The 12,954-nt window shown below is 42.4% G+C and overlaps 1 protein-coding gene across 1 annotated transcript in view; it reads right to left on the bottom strand.

Moving 5' to 3' along the window:
- The window catches only part of NF1 (neurofibromin 1), a 308,719-nt gene extending 296,168 nt beyond the window's left edge, over positions 1–12,551 (bottom strand). Inside the window, exon 1 of the mRNA XM_075994332.1 lies at positions 12,220–12,551. The gene's annotated coding sequence lies outside the window, so the exon portion shown is untranslated. The remainder of the gene's footprint in view (positions 1–12,219) is intronic.
- Positions 12,552–12,954: the final 403 nt, after the last annotated feature.

The following is a 12,954-nucleotide window of genomic DNA, read 5'->3' as shown; positions in this document are numbered from 1 at the left end:
CTTCAGGAGGTGTTCTAGAAGAAGATATTGTTATGACAGGAGATGACAACTGCATGTGTTTCATTGTCCCCAAAGACCTTCTAGTGGGACAAGTGTGGAGGGGAAGATCCTGACCCTTGATCCTGATCCTGGGCAGACCTAGGCTAATAAGGATGTTTGTGTTTTAGTTTTTAATAAAAAAAGTTTGAAAAGTAAAAAAAAAAAAATTAAAAGTAGAAAAATGCTTATATAATAAGAATATAAACATAGAAAATATTTTGTACAGTGTGTGTTTTAAGCTAAGTGCTATTACAAAAGAGTCAAAAAGTTAAAGAAATATTTTTAAAATAAATTTAGTGTAGCCAAAGTGTACAGTGTTTATAAAGCCTACAGCAGTGTATGGTAATGTCCTAGGTTCACATTCACTCACTCAGGGTAACTCCCACAAGCTCCATTCATGGTACCTACGGCACTGCCCTATGCAGGTGTACCATTCTTTTTGTTTGTTTTTTAGAGCCAGGGTCTCACTCTGTCACCCAGGCTATTGTGCAGTGGTGTGATCATAGCTCACTGTAACCTCAAACTCCTTGGCTCAATCGAACCTCCTGCCTCAGCTTCCTGAGTAGCTGGGAATATAGGCGCATGCCACCATGCCCAGCTAATTTTTAAAAAATTTAAAAAAAATACGTTGCTCAGGCTGGCCCAAGTAATCCTCTCCCCCCTTGGCCTCCCAAAATGCTGGGATTGTAGATGTGAGCCACCGTGCCTGGTCCACATTTTATCTTTTATATCATATTTACTGTACTTTTTCTATGTTTAGATGCACAAATACCACTATGTTACAATTGCCTACAATGTTCAGTACAGTAACTTGCTATACAGGTTTGTAGCACAGGAGCAATAGGCTGTACCCTATAGCCTAGGCACGTGTAATAGGCTATCCCATCAAGGTTTGTGTAAGTATACTCTATGACATTCACACGATGATAAAATTGCCTAATGATGAATTTCTTAGAACGTGTCTCTATTGTTAAGTGATGCATGACTATACTTACTTGCCATCCACATATCTTCTTTGGTGAAATGTCTGTTCAAATATTTTTCTCATTACATTTTTTAAAATTAAAATTTGCCCAATTTTTAAGCACTATAATTTTTTTAAAATTGCCCAATTTTAAAAACAACTGGGCTGGGCAGGTGGCTTATATTTGTAATCCTAGCATTTTGGGAGGCTGAGGCGGGAAGATCGCTTGAGGTTCAGAGTTTGAAACCAGCCTGGGCAACATAGCAAAACCCTATCTCTAAAAAAGAAAGAAAGAAGGAAGGAAGGAAGGAAGGAAGGAAGGAAGGAAGGAAGGAAGGAAGGAAGGAAGGAAGGAAGGAAGGAAGGAAGGAAAGAAGGAAAGAAAGAAAGAAGGAAAGAAAGAAAGAAAAGAAATATTTAAAAATTAGCCAGGCATGTTGGTTTGTGCCTGTATCCCTAGCTATTCAGGAAGCTGAGGTGTGAGGATCTTCAGGTTGCAATGAGCTATGATTACAACACTGTGCTCCAGCCTGGGTGACAGAGTGACCCTGCCTCAAAAAAACAACAACAACAACAACAACAAAAAACTTGTTTCTTTTCTTATTATTGAGTTTTGAGAGTTTTGGGTATATTCTGGGTACAAGTCATTTATTAAATACATGATTTGCAAATATTTTCTCCAGTCTCTGGCCTATCATTTGTTTGTTTGTTTTTTGAGACAATGTCTCTCTCTGTTGCCCAGGCTATAGTGGAGTGGCATGATCATAACTCACCTCAACCTCAAACTCCTGGGCTCAAGCGAAACTCTTGCCTCAGCCTCCCAAGTAGATGAATCTACACATCTGCACTGTCCTTTTTATTCTCTTAACAAAATCTTTCAAAGAGCAGAAATTCATAATTTCACTGAAGTCCAATTTATCAATTCCTTTTTTATATGGATTGTGCTCTTGGTGTAGCTAAGAAATATTTTCCTAATGCAAGATCACAAAACTTTTCTCCTATGTTTTCTTCTAGAAGTCTTTTAGGTTTTACTTTTAGGTCTACGATATATTTGAGTTAATTTTTGCATATATTTTGAGATATGGGTCAAACCCATGTTTGTTCGTTTGTTTGTTTTGTATATAGATATCCAATTATTCTAGTACTATTTGTTGAAAAGACCATCCCTTCTCCCCGAGTTCTTTTGCACTTTTACTGAAAGTCAGTAGTCCATATACACACAGGCCCGTTTCTGGACTCTCTGCTAGTGCATTGATCGAGTTTGGACTATTTCTCTCGTGTCAATGTTCTCAGCCTCCACCTTAAGGTTTTTGAAAAAGAAGACCAAATTAGAAGAAAGGAAATTAAAGATTAGAGTGGAAACCAATAAGCTAGAAAATGAAAACAATAGAAATAAATCAGTGAAACAAAATTTGTTTCTTTGAGAAGATCAATAAAATTGACAACCTCTAGCCACACTAATCAGGAAAAAAAGAGAAGACACAAATTGTCAATGTCAGGGATGAGACAGCTAATGTCCCCACAGAGTCTCAGATATTAAGGGGATGATAAGGGAATTCTATGAACAACTATATGGCAATTTATATAACTTGAATGAAATAGACAAATTTTTTGAAAGATGTAAACTGCCAAAGCTCACTCAAGAAAAAATATTAATAGATAACCTGAATAGCCTTATGTCTATTAAAGAAACTGAATCTGAAGAATCCTTCCCACAGAGAAACCTTCAAGCCCAGGTAGCTTCACTGGTGAATTCCATCACATTTAAGGAAGAAATAATACCAATTCTACACAAATTCTTTCAGAAAATTGAAAAGCAGTGCATACTCCCCAACTCATTCTATGAGGCCAGCATTACCCTGATACTAAATCAAGACCATTTTGAGAAAACAAAAAACAAACAACAAAAACTCCTACAGACCAATATTCCTTATGATAAATACCTCTCTTTAAATTTTATTGACATGTTCATGGATAAGATAAGCTAACAATTCTAAGATATCAGTTCTCTCCCAAATTAATCTATAAATTTGTGCAATTCAGGCCGGGCGCGGTGGCTCATGCCTGTAATCCTAGCACTCTGGGAGGCCAAGGCGGGCGGATTGCTCGAGGTCAGGAGTTCAAAACCAGCCGAGCAAGAGCGAGACCCTGTCTCTACTGGAAATAGAAAGAAATTAATTGGCCAACTAATATATAGAGAAAAAAATTAGCCGGGCATAGTGGTGCATGCCTGTAGTCCCAGCTACTTGGGAGGCTGAGGCAGAAGGATTGCTTGAGCCCAGGAGTGTAAGGTTGCTGTGAGCTAGGCTGATGCCACGGCATTCACTCTAGCCTGGGCAACAAAGCGAGACTCTGTCTCAAAAAAAAAAAAAATTTGTGCAATTCCATTCAAATTTCCAGTAGGATTTTATCAAGTAAAATTTTTAATGAAATTTAACGTATATACAGAAAGCTAAACCAATCATAAGTATACAACACAATACATTTTTGCAAAGTGAATAAAGTCTATATAACCACGACCCAGATTTAAAAAATCAAAGCATTAACTGCACTTTAGGAATACCCTTAGTATCCGCCTGTCTGGTAACTAGAGAATAGCTTTGCCTGTTTTGAACTTTATACAAATGAGATGTGGATGGTGTATAAAAGGAATTCTATAACTGAATAAAATAAGAGCAGTTCCTTGATGATGCTAATGTGCCATGAATTGAGGGGTATGATTAACTCAATTAAAAACCTACAAAACCAACTAACAGAAAGCATAAAGACTTCTCGTGAACCTGCCTTGCCAAGTCTAGACGGTTCTGGATTGCAGTGGCAGACACTGCTCAGGGTCATACTGCTTCCGTCTCCCCACCCCTACCAACTTCAAATAGAACAAAGTCCCTCTGGGGACTAAGACTATTGTAGCCTGGATGTTGGGGACGCCCAGTTCTCGTTGGGCTCTTCTCATCCTTCAGTGTCCCCATCTGCTAAATGGGTTTATAAATGGATTTGCTTGTCTTATCTAACTCACAAGGATTTGAGGAGAAAGATCAAAATAGGGCAAGATATGTAAAAACAACTTGTAAGCTTATTAAAATAAATGCCATCATCATTATTATTTTAAAAGATATGTTCTAGGCGGGGTATGGTGGCTCATGCCTGTAATCCCAGCACTTTGGGAGGCCAAGGTGGGAACAGTGCTGGAGGCCAGGAGTTGGAGACCAGCCTGGGCAATATAGCGAGACCTTGTCTATACAAAAAATAAAAAAAGTAGCCGGATGTGGTGGCGTGTGCCTGTAGTCACAGCTACTTGGGAGGCTGAAGCAGGAGGATCACTCGAGCCTAGGAATTTGAGTCTGCAGTGAGCTATGATGATGCCACTGCACTCTAGCCCAGGCAACAAAGTGAGACTGTATCTCAAAAAAAGAAAAGAAAAGAAATGTTCCTAGCAATTTCAGCCTGGATGTTTACAAAAAAAAAAAAAAATCTTTATTTTATAATGTGAAATATTTTATAACATGTAAGAAGTATTTCGATTTGTGGGAAAGATGAGCCCCAAATTGAACCCTTAAGTGCTGTGGTTTGTGTATATTACTTATTTATTTATGTGTTAAACTTCAGATTACGTGTAATAAACTGTCTGTGGTGCAATGCTATTGATTTCCTTGCATTAGAAGCTGAATTAAACGTGCATTATTCTGGGACTGGTCGCCATGGGGGAAGCTTAAAAAGTTTTGAGGGAGAGTAAGTGGAGACCATTAAGGCTCTCTAGGCCCCATCTCCCGCTGATCCCGGTCACCCCAGGGAAGTTTTACTGCAATTTGGTCGCATGTACATCCTTGTCTTAATGCTTCCTCTAATGGTGTCTAATGGCTGCTTCGCTACATTACTTACTTTATAAAGAAACAGCTGCTTTCTCCAACCTTGTCCTGGGCACATTCTAGAAAAGAGTGGTACTCTTGAGTACCTCCCAGCTCAGTTGCAAAATTCCATGGTGAGTCTCTTTTGTTTCCTGTGTTCATTTGCTCATTCATTCATTCAACTAATGTTTACTGAATATTCACATTGTTCTAGATACTTAGCCACTTGTAGTCATTATCACCAAATTACAGTTACTTAACCTCTGTGATTGGTCTTTGGAAGTGAATTGCCATTCACTTGTCCTTGAGTTTTTAAATTATTAGGAAAAGTAAAGGGGTGAAGCCCTGGATTTGGATCCCACCTCTATTACCCCTCGGGTCGGGTGGCCTTGGTCACGTTATTTTTCCAAATTAATCGCGCTTTTCTTTGGAGCCTAGCAAACGGGCAACTTCTATAAATATAATGTGCATGTTTGAAGAGAATGACAAGTACTGTGTGTATATAGGGTACAGAGTTTGGTATGGAGACATTGAATCAGTGCAATAAATTATTTATTAGAATTTTTAATATTTTTATAGGTTTTTTTTCTTATTTTTCAAATTAAAAATCTGACCAGACTACATTTAGACCTTTTTAAAATTAATTTTGGGCTGGGCGCGGTGGCTCACGCCTGTAATCCTAGCGTTCTGGGAGGCAGAGGCGAGAGGATCGCTATAGGTCAGGAGTTCGAAACCTGCCTGAGCAAGAGCGAGACCCTGTCTCTACTATAAAGAGAAAGAAATTAATTGGTCAACTAATATATATATAGAAAAAATTAGCTGGGCATGGTGCTCATGCCTGTAGTCCCAGCTACTCAGGAGGCTGAGGCAGGAGGATTGCTTGAGCCCAGGAGTTTGAGGTTGCTGTGAGCTAGGCTGATGCCACGGCACTCACTCTAGCCTGGGCAACAAAGTGAGACTCTGTCTCAAAATAAATAAATAAAATAAAATAAAATTAATTTTGCCTGACAGTCTGTGACCTTTTGAGCTTCAAAGTTACACTATCTTCACTTGAGTGTTTTTTTCCCATTCGATTCTTTGATTATTGCTCCTATTTTATCAGTTCTGTACTCTCCTTCTGGGAGTCCTAAATATAGGTCCCATTAGCCACAATTCCCAAATCCTAAAATCTCCGGAAATCAAAAATTTCCCCACAAGTTGGCAACACTGACTTGGCAGCAAACCCTGATCTGACATGATGTGCGACTATTTAACATCTTTATGTCCCCCCATGTTTTACTACGAAAATGTTAACGGTTTTGGTGACAGGGGGCTGACCTAGCCCCCCCGGGAATGTGACATCAGCGTATACACCACGTCATCCTTCTACAGTCCCCCGGTGCTGGATCCTGAAGCACCTCTGACTCCAAGGTTTTGCATAAAGGTCGTTGGTCTGTATGTGTGTGTCCCTTGGATCTCTTTATTAAGGCTTCCACGTCGCTCTTGGTTTTGTACTTTGCATATTTCTCCTCTGAGTTCTTGGTGGTGGGTTTCTTGTTTGTTTTCCCTACATTAATTGTTGGCAGATCTGCCGCCGGGTGGTTTTTCATCTGGCGTTCGTGGCTTCCTTCTCCATGAAGATCTTTCCAGATCTCAGAGTGACCCCTCCTTAGGACTTCCTGCTCCGTGTCAGCCAACGCTCGCTTCAGTCCGGCTGGATGAGGCGTGAAGCAGAAGCTGTTTGCCAGGGCACTTCAGACGCAAGAAACAGAAACCCAGCTGGAGGGGGCTTCAGGGAAAAGGAAATGTTATTGGGAAGATGCTGGAGAAACTGATAAAATGGAGAGTCTCAGAAACTAAGATTCTCTGGGGACCTCAGAGAGGGACTGGAACTGAGGGCTGTTCTTCATTTCTCTCTCTCTCTCTCTTCTTGGCTTTGCTGGCTTCGTGTCCTCCTACTGCAGTTGGGTTTTTGCCCCTTGGTTGGAAACATGAACACTAGTAATACCAAGTTCATCTCCTTTCAGCTCTGTGATCCAAGAAGGGATCGAGTTTCTCTCTTCCAGCTTCAGGGGAAACTTTTGGGGAAAGACTGACCGGCCTCGCCTGGGTCTCATCCCAGAGCTGTGTCCACCGCCTGAGGCCAATTGTCACAGGAGGTGGGGAGAGACGCCGAGCAGATTAAACAATAACATCCATTTCATGTATTTGCTAAAATGTTGCACATATTTCGTTCAAGTTGCAGGATTTCTCCTGATTCTCCGGGGTGGTCCTCTTCTTTGGATTTGCAGCATCTTTTTCTCCGTTTGCTCCTTTGGAAGGAAGCCCCAACGGATGGCTGCGCTGCTTGGTGCAGCTGTCTGTGTGCGCCCAGAGGAAGCCCTGCTGTTCAGGCTTCCTGCTTGCTGTGCCTGCTGCCCTCCCGCCCCCCAAGGAGGGCAAGGAGAAGGAGTCTACCAGGGTTCACCAAGCACCAATTCCATATGCAAGTGGATTACACTTTTCCAAGTGTGTTAGGTTTCCATTTGCTACACTAGCAGAAACTCCATTCATATTGGCTTAAAAAATAAAGATTTATCAGATCCCATCACTTAAAAATTCCATCACTAGGGGGTGATCAGATGTGGTACGATCGGGGCTCTGGCACCGGTGCTGGGGATTCCCTAGACTTGTCTCTCCCTGGAATTGGACCCACCATCTGCTGGTAGCGAGACGGTTGCCAGGATTCTAGGCCTTGCCTGACAACACCCAAAGGAAGACGGTCTCTTCTGGCAGCTGCCTCTTAAGCACCAGGATGTTAAAAAAAAAAAAAAAAAAAAGCACTAGCTTTTATAGAAGCTTCCAGCAAACTTCTCCTTACATCTCTCTTTCTCTCTTTTTAAAAATTCTCTTTTTGGCACCATGAACTGCATCCATATCCTTACATCTCATTGGCTCCAGTTGGTTACCAACCCTTTCGTGAACCCGTCCCTGTGTCCAGGGAAGTGTCATGTATTAATCTGATCAGGTCTGGGTTCCTGAGCCAATTGACGGAGGGGCATAAAGATCCCCTCGGGCCAATCAGACCAACTCCTGGCGCTGGGCATGAGGGTGGTTCTGGAAGCCCATGGGCTGCGTGAGGGGAGGTGGGAACCTGGATGAAAGCTGGGATTCTGCAAGGAAGAAGGAAATGGGTGCCGGGCGGGAGACCTCCAACAAGCATTCTGCCTCGTTCCCATGTCTGATCCAAGTCCCTGCCCCGTTAACGGACGTCGGGACGTCCCCATGAGAATCAGGGAGGGGTAGATCAGCTAGAGGCTGGCGCTCACCTTGCCATCTTACTCCCAAACCCTTAGAGATCATCCAACTCCTCATTTTACAGATAAAGAAACTGAGGCTCAGAGAGGACAGTGACTGCCCGAGGTCACACTGTGCCTACAGTTGATTCTAAGATCATTCAAACCTTCCCAGTTCTTTTTCTGAGACCCATCTGTGGTACTTAACTTTATGTGTCAACTTGGCTAGGCCATGATACCCAGATATTTGATCAAACATTATTCTAGATGTTTCTGTGAACGTATCTTTTTAGATGAACTTGACAGTTAAATCAACGGACTTCGAGTAAAGCAGATTACTCTCTATAAGGTAGGTGGGCCTCAACCGATCAGGTGAAGACCATAATAATAGTAAAAAAGACTCCCTGCCCAGAGGAAGCGGGAACTCTGGGAGCAGACTGCCTTTGGGCTCAAACTGCAAGTCTTCCCTGGGTCTCCAGCCTGCCAGCCAACGCTGCAGATTTTGGACCTTGCCAACCTCCATGACTGCATGGCCCAATTCTTAAATAAATCTCCACGTGTGTACATATCCTACTGGCTCTGTTTCTCTGGAGAATCCTGACTGATACCACCATGACTTCCTTAAAGCCTCAACGCTGACCTTGGACCCAGACTTGCATTTTAAGAAATACTATTCTAGGCCGGGCATGGTGGCTCACGCCTGTAATCCTAGCACTCTGGGGGGCCAAGGTGGGTGGATCGTTTGAGCCCAGGAGTTCGAGACCAGCCTGAGCAAGAGGAAGACCCCATCTCTACTAAAAATAGAAAGAAATTAGCCAAACAACTAAAAATACATAGAAAAAATTAGTCTGGCATGGTGGCACATGCCTGTAGCCCCAGCTACTCAGGAGGCTGAGGCAGGAGGATCGCTCGAGCCCAGGAGTTTGAGGTTGTTGTGAGCTGGGCTGACACCATGGCACTCTAGCCTTGGTAACAGAGTGAGACTCTGTCTCAAAAAATATATATACTATTCTAACAGTCACTGCTCAGCAATAGGTATAGGATTATTAAATAACTAATTTTGAGTTAGTGATGAGGTGGGGGAGTGTATGGAGGCTACTGTCAGGGTTTGTCACAATTACACCAATAATGCAAAGGCAGAAAAGGGGCTCACCCTGCAACGCTAGACATCAGCAAAGATCCTTTTCTCCCTGCTGCGTCTCTGTCTGGGACAATGAGTCCATGTGGTCAGGATCTGCTATATGTCACCAGGCTCCTGTTGGTGGCTCTTTGGGCTGCCCACATCCATTGCCCCTTAACAGCACCCTAATTTCCTTGCGGGGCATTATCTCGCCCCACTGTGGGTGGGTAATTGTGGCTGATCCTCCCCTATGGGTGCTCAAGAGGCCAGACTGGTCTCTCCTGGCTGCACCCCAGCCCGGGCATGAGCGTGTGATGTCAGCCCGGGCATGAGCGTGTGATGTCAGCCCAGCCAGTTGCGAACTCTCTCCTGGGACTTCGAATCTTGAGCAAGTGAGACAAGAATGAGAGGGAGGGTTGGTGCCATGCCTTGCAGAAGAGGCAGTGGAGGCATCAGTGTTTCCAACAGGGTCCTCTAGTGACAAGATGATTTATGGACTTTCTGTGACCTTTGTCCAGCTTCTTGGCCCTCCAGAGCGCTCGTGGTTCCTGCCATTTCCAAGTCTGACTCTCAGCCTCCTATTAATTTTGCGAGCTCCTGTGAGTCTTTGCTTAAGTTATCCAGAATTGACTTGTGTAACTAGCAACCAAGACCCCTGACTGATAAAGATCCTCGGCTGCTGTTTCTAGCTCTGCTTCTAGCTCAGTGATAAGTCATTTCACTTCCCTGAGCCTCGGTTTCCTCATATGTTAAGTTAGGGAATGAGATTAGATCTGTGTTCTGCAATATACTTCAGCCACAAAAAAAAACTCTGTGCAAACAAAATCTTCCTTATGAGAGCAGAGAAGTCATAACACTGGTAAAATGCAGTGCTGCTCTGGTCAAAGGGTTTTGAGACTCTGGAGCCCTGTCCTCCTAGCATTCTATAGTACCCTTGCTATGAATTCTGCTGGATTCCATGGGGCACACTGGACTAGACAATCTCTCGTACCATAAAGGGACAGGGGTACACTTCCCCTCCCTCATGGCAACTAAAGATGGCCTGGGTTGGCTTCATGAGCTCAGGGAGGCTTCGTTAACTCATAGCCACAATTTCTCAGTAACAAAGACTGGTTGCTTCTCTTCTCCAAGGAAATGTGCTTAGCAAATGTCTGAGAAACGTTTGAACACACACACAAGCAATTTAGCTGCCACGTTTTAAGAGCACTTTTTATTGTGGAGAAGGCACAACAAACCCACAAATGACAAAAAAAAAAAAAAAAAAAATAGTGGCATGGGGATGTTTTGCCACTCACATTAAAGCATTTATGTACATGTGTCTTGTCCATTTTAGATTATTTTAGTGGGTCTTTGAAACATAAAATGGAGTTTTTTGCCATGATAAATATGTAAATCAGTACTTTTTGTGAGTAAAATAAAACTAGCATAACTTCCACCATTAAGATCTGGTGTATGTTTGGTATCACATGAGACATTAAACACTATCCCTCTCGTTGGCCTGTTGCACCAGGGACTGTACTTAGTATTTGCACGCACAGTCTGCATTCTCAAACAACTCTCTGGCATGGTATCATTTATGATTCCTGTTTTATTGCTGAGGACACTGAGGCTCAGAGAGGTTAAGTCATTTACATAAGCTCACACAGCTAGCAAGCAGTCACTAACTGCATGACTGCAAACTTAAGTTCTTTCAAATATGATACTGCACTCATCTAGATGACACTATATATTTGGGTATTTAAAAATGTGGAATAATTTGACTACATATTTCGGTGGTCATTCAGCTTTCTTATCTAGGTACACCCTCAAGGAGGAGACCTGGAACTCCTGGCTGAAGAAGCACCGGAGACTTTTGGACACTTCCTTTGGGTCCCCTGTGCTTTTGCAGGGACACTAGCAGAGTTAGTTGTTTTTTCAATTTTTATTTTTTTAGAGATAGGATCTTATTCTATTACCCAGGCTGCTGTGTAGTGGTGCAAACATAGCTCACTGCAACTTTGAACCCTTGGGACTAAGAGAGCCTCCCATCTCAGCCTTCCAAGTAGTTTAGACAATAGGTATATGCCACCATGCCTGGTTGATTTTTAAAAATTTTTTTGTACAGACAGGGGTCTCACTGTTTTGTCCTGGTCTCGAACTCCTGGCCTCAAGCAATCCTCCTACCTGAGCCTCCTAAAGTGCTGAGATTACAGGTGTGAGCCACCACAGGCCCTGACCCAACCAAGTTAGTTCTTAGAAGGAGCAATTCTTTAGCCCTGGGTGGTCTTTCCTATGGTCAATTGACATTTCCTTTGGGAGGGCAAACTAATTGTAACAAATCATAAAGAGGAAGAGGAATTTGCAACTGAAGAAGAGCTTTTGTAAAAATGAATTCTCTTGCTATCTTCTCTATTACTCTCTCTATTTATATATCACCAAACAGGGACTGAAGATAATGATGGGATTAGGGTGTAAGGGACATGAAGATAACTGTGACCTTGCTCAAATAATGCTAATTTTGACTCTTGGTTACCACATGGTGTATGTCAGTTGTTGCTCTTTCTAATAATGATGGTTCTCTGCAGGTATCCAAAGAGGGTTTGATGGAGTTAATCAACATTTGCATATCTGTGTTTTCTCAGACAATAATATTAATACATATCCAGGTAGTGGTCCTGGATATGCCACTACTTAAATAACTGTGCGAGCTTGGATAAGTCACATAAACCCATTGAACCGTACTGTCTTCATCTCTGAAATGAGGGATACAGACGAGGCATTTGGTAAACTTCAGCTCTAAAGCTCTTTTGCTGATTGCTTTGAAGGAGCCGGAGGCAATGCAATCCCAAATGTGTCCACCAGAGGTCAGGAGACGTCATTAAAAGCTCTGAAATCTACTTTAATCCTAGTTAGCTGTGTAGTTTTATGTTAGTCTTCATTCTATACGTTACCTGATTTTCTAAGATTGGGCCATGCATAAAGGCAGATATTTTTCTTGAAAGATTAAAATAGAGATGCAGGCCGGGCGCTGTGGCTCACGCCTGTAATCCTAGCTCTTGGGAGGCCGAGGCGGGCGGATTGCTCAAGGTCAGGAGTTCGAAACCAGCCTGAGCAAGAGCGAGACCCCGTCTCTACTATAAATAGAAAGAAATTAATTGGCCAACTGATATATATAAAAAATTAGCCGGGCATGGTGGCGCATGCCTGTAGTCCCAGCTACCCGGGAGGCTGAGGCAGAAGGATCACTCGAGCCCAGGAGTTTGAGGTTGCTGTGAGCTAGGCTGACGCCACGGCACTCACTCTAGCCTGGGCAACAAAGTGAGACTCTGTCTCAAAAAAAAAAAAAAAAAAAAAAAAAAAAAAAAAAAAAAAAAAAAAAAAAATAAAATAGAGATGCATTATGTGTTTTTGGCCTCTTTGGCAAATGTAAACCATTTCTCCACCGGCCAATCCATAGTGAGCAAAGGTAATCTGCTTAGCAGAAGGTGGTACATGGGAACGATTTTATACTCAGAGTAAATGCAAACAGGTAAGCTTGCCACGGAAATTCCATTTCATCAAAACTCTCTCTTTATAACAATGGATTCCTAACTTCTACCTAATAAGCAAGTAGTTTGAAAAATATTTACCTCAGCAAAATGTCACAACAGGGTTTGATCAATATTTCTCTCTCTCTCCTGGTCTGACCAGGAAAATTATTTGGGAAATATACCATTGCAGACATCAAAACCTTTAATAAATATTTAAATATTA

Source organism: Microcebus murinus, chromosome 18, assembly GCF_040939455.1.
Source record: "Microcebus murinus isolate Inina chromosome 18, M.murinus_Inina_mat1.0, whole genome shotgun sequence".
In the NCBI taxonomy this organism is placed as follows: Eukaryota; Metazoa; Chordata; class Mammalia; order Primates; family Cheirogaleidae; genus Microcebus; species Microcebus murinus.
This window is presented reverse-complemented; position numbering and strand designations above follow the sequence as displayed.